This window comes from Lepus europaeus, unplaced genomic scaffold, assembly GCF_033115175.1.
Source record: "Lepus europaeus isolate LE1 unplaced genomic scaffold, mLepTim1.pri SCAFFOLD_74, whole genome shotgun sequence".
NCBI lineage: Eukaryota > Metazoa > Chordata > Mammalia > Lagomorpha > Leporidae > Lepus > Lepus europaeus.
Window position 1 is genome coordinate 1,029,139 of NW_026909577.1, and position 9,492 is coordinate 1,038,630.

The window sequence follows — 9,492 nt, forward strand, 5'->3', positions numbered from 1 at the left end:
GTTTTCTTTAACAGTGCCTCTCAGTATTCAATGTATAAATTGAACAAATGGGGGTCTTGTTAAATGCATATTCTGCTTAAGACTTTGGGGCTAGGGCCCGAAATCTGCCTTTGAACAAGATCCCAAGTGATGGCCATGCTGCTGGCTCTATTTGAATAAATTGGTCCTAGAGCAGCACTTTACAGTGAAAATATGAATTAGTGTAAACTGTGTGTTCATTTCTAGTATCCTCATTTGAAAATGATTTAAAACCAACTTCAGTGTTTTTTTAGCCTAATATACCCAAAGAACTATAATTTCAACATTTAATGGATATATTGAAAACTATTAAGGGGTTTCTTTACTTTTTTTGGACCAAAGTGTTTAAAATCCAATGTATATTTTGCATTTACAGCCCATTTTGCCTTGGACTAGTCACATGTAGTGTGTCCAGTATATCATCCATGACTGGTTGTGGCCACTGGCTAGGACAGTACAGTTCTGGAGTGTACTGTCTAAATTAGCCACTCCCTTGTAGTTCTATAAACAAATAGTTTCATGTTCCTGATTTCCGTTGTACTCTATTTATGCAAAGCAGAGTCAGGATTGATGGGACCTTGAGCTATAGAGTGCAGCTCATTTTAATTTTATTCTTTGTAAGTGCACATTCATTATAGAAGACTTAGACAATACAGAGAATGGAGGAAAAATGAAATCACATCAAATCCTGTCATTGAGTCGGTTGCTACTTTCCACAGGAGGAAATTTTATGCCATGAAGTACTAGAGTTGTATAAAACATTTCCAGATCATTTTATAAGACTTGTTTTATACACCTGTATTTAGTATTTACATAGTGGATTCAGCAGAAAGTTGATGTTGACAGTGTCAGTCTGAGAGGACTGACCAGGCGTGCTTTTAGTGTTCAGGGAATAGTAGTACCTACCTTTACCCTTAACTAATATGTGAAGTAATCTTTTACGTAGGCTTAAGTCTGAATACATGTACTTGGTGACACTGGGCACACTCCTCAGTTTTCATGTATATTTGCTTGTGCGTGTTACAAATTTCATTGAAATCTTGTATATGTAATTCTTTTAAAGCAGTTAATTAAATGTTTGGTCATTAATGCCATAAATAATTAGATTTACTCTTATTCAACTGGATGTCCGGTCTCAAGGAACACTCATTTGTCATTACTTGGGACACTGGCACCCAATATTGAAATGCCTGTTTTGCAAGTTCTGGTTCCACTCCCATATCCTGGGTGAGGTTGGATCACTGCCACATATGCAGTATACCTGGCTTGAATTCCTCTCTTAGTTTTCTTCACCATCATCTCCCTAGACCCACAAGTAGTGTGATCTGCATATACATATTAAGTAGTTGAGTTAACATCCTGGGGCCAAGCCATCTAATGCCCAGCAGTAGAACTAATGCTTGACAGCAGGGATGGTTCTACCTGCTGTTAGCAAGACATGCCGTGTGTATATATTTGACATGGGTAGGTAGTGATGGAACAAGGACAGAAGCCTCAGCCATTTTAGGTTTCTGTTACCCTTACCTTCTTTCAAGGGACCAATTTAGTCTCACAACGTGTTGTTCTCCACCCCACCCCTGCATTCTGCCCCATGTTTGGAAGCCAGGGGGACCAAACTTGAAAAACTTGCATGGAGAAGCTCACCTCTGCTTACTGCGCCCCCTCCCCCCCCCCCAAACCTCCTAGTGCACCTAAGATATAAAAAGGTCCAGCCTACTGTGGTCTGGGCATGCTATTGTGTATTGTGTGTGTGGGTGTGTATGCGTGTGTGTGTGTGCTTGTGTGCTAGCTGTGGGTCACCCATCTCTGCAGATTTATTTTCTTTGTATAAATTTTGTCTGGTGAGTTCCTATTCTGTCTTTTCTCTGATCGGCACCGTTTTACTTCTATGTGGTGCCACTCCAGTATTCTCCGGGTATGAGCTGTGATCCTCCCAGCCTTCATCTGGAAAAATCCTTCCCCTTTTTAGTGTCTCCACCCGCCCCTAACCTTCTCTTCCCTACAAGCTCCTTTTTCCCTTCTGACCTGGAAGGCCCTATTCCAGACATTTTTCTCACTCACGCTTGCACTTCTCATTTTGAGCGAATTCACAGCCAGAGCCTTTGCCTGATCTCATCATCACATGCCCACATCGGACCTAGTTCTCAGCCCATCAGATTGTTAAGAGAGGTCACTCTCACCACATGCCTGCTGGGGGGATGCTCGTGACCAGTTCATCCCTCCCTCGTAGGGCATGAGTGTTTAGTTGGTTTCTATCACTGTCTCTTCTTAGAGGACTCAGGACTGAAGTTCTCGGTTGAGGTGATTCTTTCCCAGGGAAGCCCTGCTAAAAGAACCTCTTCCCTCAGACCATGGTTTGTTTAATCCATGAGTTCCAAATTTCAACTCCCTTCTGGCCTGCCTCTGCAAAGACTTGCACATGCTTGGCCTGAAGGGGGAGACAAAGCCAAAGCTATTATTCCACCTCAGCCTGAATTTGGATTTTTTTTTTTTTTTTGGTCTCAAAATTCTCCAAGATTTTAATCACTTCACACAGAGAAAAGGCAAATGGTCAGAAGCCCCTATTCCAAGCCTTTTTCCTCCATTGGGGTCAACTTTCCTCACTCTGATTTCTCATGGAGGAAGAAGGCCTGGAGCCAGCCCTTAAATCCTCAGCCAGCCGACCCCTCCTTTCTCCGGCACCTGATAAGCTGGCCTCTCAGGAACACAACCCTTTGCTCACTCCATTCCCCTTTTTCTCTAGTGCCTCCTTTTCCCTCTCCACTGGCAACAAGGAAAGTTACCACCCTTCCAGCCTCTTCTCCTCTGAATTCTCCTTATCCTGCTCTTCCTGAGGGAGCTAAAACTCTCTGTAAGCTCTCCTCCCCTCCCTCATGTCATCCTCTCTGAGATCCTGGCCCAGGAGTGTGACCCTCCTCCCTGCCCACCCCAGGGTCCTCCCAAGCGTCCATCTGGTGATTCCTGTCTGGCCGACCCACCTGATTCCCCTTCATTAAGCCTCCTCTGAGGTCGGCTTTTCTCGTTCCAAGCCCTCAAACCAGAGAAACACTTGGACTCTCCCCTCGCACCCTCGACTTTCCCTTCCACTGTTCTCTCGGGGGTGCTGCAGCCTCTGGACAATGACCCTCTCCTTACCCTTGTCCCCTGTCTGGCTCTTCCCCACTCCTGTCACCGGCAGCCAAAACTGCCTCTTTCCTCTATACCTGACCTCTCCCCTCCAGTCTCCTCTGCCAGTCCAGTCCCTCCCCCTGGGTGTAAAAGATAGTGTAAAGGCTAGCAGAATGTGTATTGCTCTGGAAAGCTCTGCACCTGAGACATGCCAAGCTCCAAAGACAATGCGCTGTCAACTTCAACTAGGAGCCTCTCTTCTGCCCACCAGTCGGGGTCCGTGTGGTGCTCAGCACCTCCCCCCAGAAGAGCTTAAGAAAGGACTCTGCCTGCTGCTCAGGTGCAATGAAGCCTGACTTCAGCACCAGCACCCACACTCCCACTCCGCCCTCTGTCCCACAAGCTCAGCCCCTGCTCACTTTACAGTCCCCCCTTTCTGTGCTAACTAAAATAGTCTTCTCTACCTGTCTCTTCCCCCTCCTATGAAGCCAAAAATCCTAAAACTGAATGTAATGGAGCTGCATCTCACACTGCTCCTCTCACCTCTAAGTTCTCTCTTGTGCAAAGACAGAACCTCTGCTCCAGCCATCTCTAATAATATATTTTGCAGAGCTGTCAAAAAAAAAACCTGAGGAGCAGGGGTAAGTCCTGAGCAACTTTGTTCCAAAGAATGCTCCATGCCTCGTTGTCTTCCATCTTTTCCCCTCCCTTGTGTAGTGGCAGACAAAAATCTCTCTGCTAGTAACAAACTGTTTTGTCATTCTCTCCTGCACTATGTCATATGCATGCACATATTGTATGACTTCATGGGAAATTTTGTTAACAGCTCTCTGTTTCAATTGGGTTACACTTGTGTTAGATATTTGAGAAGTATTTCCAGCTATATGCACTCTTAAAATTGGTTGAAGTCATTGGGCCTTTCGGTAAATGTTTTCATAAGTTATTTGACAGCTAAAATCGTTGGCTAAGTTTTCACTGGATTTTAAGTTACTGACAGTAAGCAATCTGGAAAGCCTGACTTGTTCCCTCGTTTCTCTAGTCTCTTCAAGATGGGAAACTGACTGTATTCTACAGAACTCCCCATGAGGGTGTATAGCTTGATCTTTAGACCTTATATTAGACAGTTTGGATAGGATGGTCTTAATGTTTTGAGCATACCTAGAAGAACATAGCTCTCCTCATTGGCATCATCTTACCTCACAGGAAGAATATTGTCATAACATGCCTGTGACTGTAGATTTCCAGCTCAGGCCACCGAAGATTAGGGACGGGATTGAGCGCCCCCTTGGCTGCCATTCCTAAAGGCTGCTTCTGTGTTCTACTTCAACAGAGACCAGGAGAAAGAGGAGCGGGTGAGGCAGCAGGAGCCATGTAAAGATAGGTGGCAGGCCAATTAATGACTGCTTTACACCGTGATCTGCCGTCAGGGAGACCCAACAAGGCCAGTCCACCTTGAATGGCACCTGTTTAGGAAATGAGGAGTCAGGGCATTGGGCACGTTGCTGTCGTGAAGAGCCCTGTGGGCTCTGACAAGAGCCAGGCCACTGGAAGCGGAACTGCCCTCGGGGTTGAAGGACTCCTGGGTCAGAACTGCAGACCCTGTTGGCCCCAGGCTAAAAAGCGTTTCCCTCTGCCCAGCTCCCAAAGTAACCACCGCCATCAGGAGGACAGCCTAGGGTCAGTACCAATCAAGGCAGACGCCACCTATTCGATACTAACCTCCTATTCAGGCCAGCCCTCCTCCCCGGCCAGCAAGGTGGTGGAAGTCAACGGGGTGTCTTCCCCAAGGAGGTTCACACCTCCCTTACTATGTCTCATCCAGGGCTCCATGTGAAGAGACACACAGGTCTAGACCTCACAGATTCCTTGGCCAGGCCTCAAAACACACCTGATTATTACTGCACCCCTTCTGTCAGATTCCGTTTGCGTCTCAGCGGGAGAACTCCCTCCTTTCTTAGATCCTGTAACAATGACTCTGACCTGTGGTTTACATCCTGTGAATCTAATCTGCTTGTTAGACACCCTACACAAAACGGAGTGGTCAGGCATAAACCTGTCTTCGCATGAACTGGACAGGACTCTTGCTTTCCTATATCCCCCATTGTCCTCATTTCGGCATTGCTCCCACCATGGGCAGTGTTTCTGATTTGTCTTTTTTTCCTCGTAATCATTTGCTGCCATTCCTACCATGTACAACTAATGCGTTTCAAAAGCCCTTACAGGAGGCTGTGACTGCAGGAGCAACACAAGGCTGCTTGCTCTCTCCTTCTCCAATCAATCCGATCCAGTGTATAGATACCCTGCCCCACGTCTACGCCCCGTATCAGCAGGAAGTAGCCAGAATGAAACCGGCGCCCCACCTCTTTATCTATACTCAAAATCAGGATTGATGGAACAAGGACAGATGCCTCAGCCATTTTAGAAAAGCTCTGGTTGCTCATGCCTTCTTTCAAGGGACCAGTTTCCTTTGACATCCTATTGTTCTTCCCCCCACAGCCTGCATTCTTCCCCAGGTTTGAAAGCACTCTTCTTCAAGTACAATAAACTTTCTAATGTACTAAGTTTCATTTCTCACTTACAAAGCTTTATATGTCCTATTTTTGTGTTTGCATAAGTGTTTGTAACTGTTTCTGTAATTTCTTCTCTGAGGCTGTATGTGGGGACATGCCTGAAGCATGGCTTCTTTGTTGTTGTTAAATATTTCTTCATTTGAAAGGTAGGGTTACAGAGAGGCTGAGAGAGTGAGAATACTGGTTCATTCTCCAAAGGGTTGCAGTGACCAGAGCTGTGCCGGTCCGAAGCCAGAATCCAAGGCTTCTTCAGGTCTCCCACGTGGATGCAGGGGCCCAAGGATTTTGGCCATCTTTTTTGGCTTTCCCAAGTCTTGGCATAGAGCTGGATAGGAAGTGGGGCAGCCCGAACACAAATCAGCACCCATGTGGGATGCCAGCACTGCAGGCGGCGGCTTTACCAGTTTTGCCCCAGTGCGGGCCCTAGGAATGGGTTCTTGAATTGTGTGTCTGCGTCTGCGTCTGTGTGTGTGTGCATGTGTGTGTGTGTGTGTGAGAGAGAGAGAATAATAGATACAGATTTTTGTATCCACTGATTCACTCCCTGGATGACCACAATGGCCAGGCCAAAGCTGCAAGCCAGGAACCCAATCCACATCTCCCACATGGGTGGCCGGAGTCCAAGCACTGGGGGATTGTCCTCTGCCCTCCTAGGTGCATTAGCAGGGAGCTGAATCAGAAGCTGAAGAGCCAGGATTCAAAACTTTAAGTCCCATATTGGAAGCTGGTGTCCCAAATGATGCTTAACCGTCTGAACCACACCTCCAGATCCACTCAGATTTGTCCAGCATCAGACAGAATCTACTTTGTATTATTGATCGTTAATCTCATTTTCACCCAAAATCTGCACTAGTAATGTCTCAGGGAATGCTGAGAAATTGGTGTTTGGGAAGCAGTATGGAAATAGATCTCAAGAAAGCAAGGTTCAAGAGGAAGATTGAGTCAAGGGATCAGAAGATTGTTTCTCAGGTCCGTAATTTATCCTCCAAGAAATTAGAATGAGCAGGCAGCTACTATCCCCATCTGTTACAGAATAACCCTTCCACGTTGTCTGTTGGCAAGGGTTTTTTTCATGAGGGGATTTTCCATGAGCTTTCTGAAGTTCACATGCATGGATTTAAAAAAATTGCACCTGCAAGTTGCCCCAAATGATGACCTGATTGGGAACAACCAGGAGAGTCAAGATATAAGTTTGAATCAGAACACCAACAGCAATACATCAACTCCCAAGAGAATCAGTTTAAGAAAAAGAGTTAATTTAAGCTCAAGTCATATTCCAAAACTGATTATCAAAAAGGTAAATTGCTCAGGAATGAAACCAGAAGCATGCAATAGATTTCAAAATGTGAAAAAAAAATTGCACCAAAGTAAATATGTATATATCAGTTTCCACAAACTTCATGAAGTACTCTTGCATTTCTTATTGTTTTAATCCTTGTTGGAATATTAGCTCTCTGAGAAGGCAGAACATTTTGTTTTGTTGAACGGGGTGTTAGAAGTGCCTAGCACATAGTATGTGCTCATAAACATCTATCAGCTTCGTTGAAACACAGAATTAGCCCCCGGCCTAGCATTAAACACAGTAAATTAGATGGTTCTATATTGAAAAACAGTGCAGTCCTAGGTGCAGTAAGAAATTTGTTCCAATTTTCTAATCCTGTGTAACAAGTCATCCCAAACGTTGTGGTTTAAATGGTACTTATTAATTTCCCACTATTTGGGGGAAGGCTGGGAGGTTCTTACTTGGAGTCCTTGTATGTACAGTCTGGTGGTTGCTGGGCTGATGGTTCCTTCATCATGAGGCTGTTGAAAGTTGGGAGAAGGTAACCATTTCTTCCTCCAGGTGGTGTCTCTGCTTGGCTCACTTTCGCTTCCTCACAACATGGGCAGTAGGTGTGATTTCTTACATCATAGCTGGATCCCCATGGAGCCAGTGTTAGGAGAGGCCCAGGTGGCAGCTGTCTTGCTGCCTTAGAAACCTTAAGATCATTTATGCATGTTCCAGGAAGGAAAGAATTCAGCTACTCACAGGATAATAAACTAATGATGTTATAGACAAAGTGACCTTCTGAACAGAATGCCATGGAAAATATGGAGCAAATAGTACTGAACGGTAATTAGGATTAAGAACGATGTGTCTGGTTAGAATGCCTTGGGCAAGTCCTGACTTCACCCATACACCAGTTATCTTCGACACATTTTGGCCATTTCAGGTATAATTTCTCACCCATAATAATGAATAAGCCCATTCAAATTGCATCGTTAGTTCTGCCATTAGGCATGTTTGGTGGGAAATTTTGAGACTCTTTGTAGAACGAACAAGAAAACTGATGTAATCAAACTAATTAATTGTATTTGGAATACTGTATTTCTAGTCATTTTGGCCACTAATTGGCTCTATACAAGCGGAATGAACCAGTGATTGGTTGGTCCAAGATTTAGGAATGTAGGGAGATGATCCTTCTTGTCTTTGGCCTTGGCTGCATGCATTATGGTGTAAAAACGCTGCAAAATCATCCCATCACTGACTTACTTGAAGTTTACTGTTAGATAAATGTATTACAGATCAGTCCCTCCTGATGTTAGGTCTCTGTTCTTTAACGTTGAAAGTGTACTCGTCAGTGAGCCTGAAGAAAATTCTGCTTCTTTGCAGTGAATTCTGCTACCACTCCACATTCATCCTGTTAGCCATCTGATGCAATGTTGAATGGGTTTTCTGGATCATTGGCGGTTTCTTGGAAGCCAAACGATGTAAAGGCTTTCAAAGTTAGAACCTGTACCTGTTGTTCTTAAGAAGCCAGGTTCCATTGGTTGGCTTCTGGATATGTGAAAGTGAAGAATTTGGAGATTGTTTTGGGGACCATTTCGTAATCTTATGCTGAAGCATCAGTTCTGTTTGTACTAAGGTTATTTCAGGTAGTAATAGATCTGCCTTCTCTTCATTTCACTTGCTCTTAGGCAGCAAGGCATTCTGATTGCTGAGCGTTGCTTTGTTTTTTCTTTTTTCTTATTATCTCTACATTCTTCTGTAATAACGGAGTGTCAGACTTGGCTCACTGAAATAAAAATCAAAGGACTGTTTTCATTTTCTAATACTACCATGTAAGTCGTCTGTTCACATAACCATCAGTATTCCACTTTCTTCTTGGCATATTATGAGGGAAACATGAAAGGTTTTAAAAAATCATAAGAGCATTCAAGTACAAGTCATTCTTAACAATGGAAAAGAGGTAGATATTGTTGTTTTCCAGTTTTGAAGAAGTTGGAGTTCCAAAATGTTTAAGTTGTGCTTGGAATATTATAGGAGATGTACATAGACTTTTCTGTGCCTGGTCATGAATATTTTTCAGACCAAGGATGTGATTTGTATCCCTCTTGCCTCATCCTTTTAAATGTTGCAGTTGTTTTCAGACTTACTCAGTGAATGTTCTTATTCCCAACTCCCCATACGTTCCACCCAGTATCTGTGTTGACCCACATTTTTCACCTTTAAAGAGAGTTATCCTCAGGAGGATGAGCAGACCAGAGTCATTGTTGTGGCCAGATTCATGAGGAGTGGTAGGAATCTAAATGATAATTGTGTACACACAGGCCACCATGGGTGCTTTGTGAATAGTATTTCCAAGGTGGACTTAAGAGCATTACAGTCTTTTGATAGAATACAACCAAAGTACTAAGATACAGTTGTCTCTATTCACATGTGGGAACTTACTCAAAGAAGCGGTAGAAAAATCTGACTGCAGGGTCTCAGTGTAGGTTTGGAAAGTAACCTTCACAGTCATTTCAGTGTTGCTGA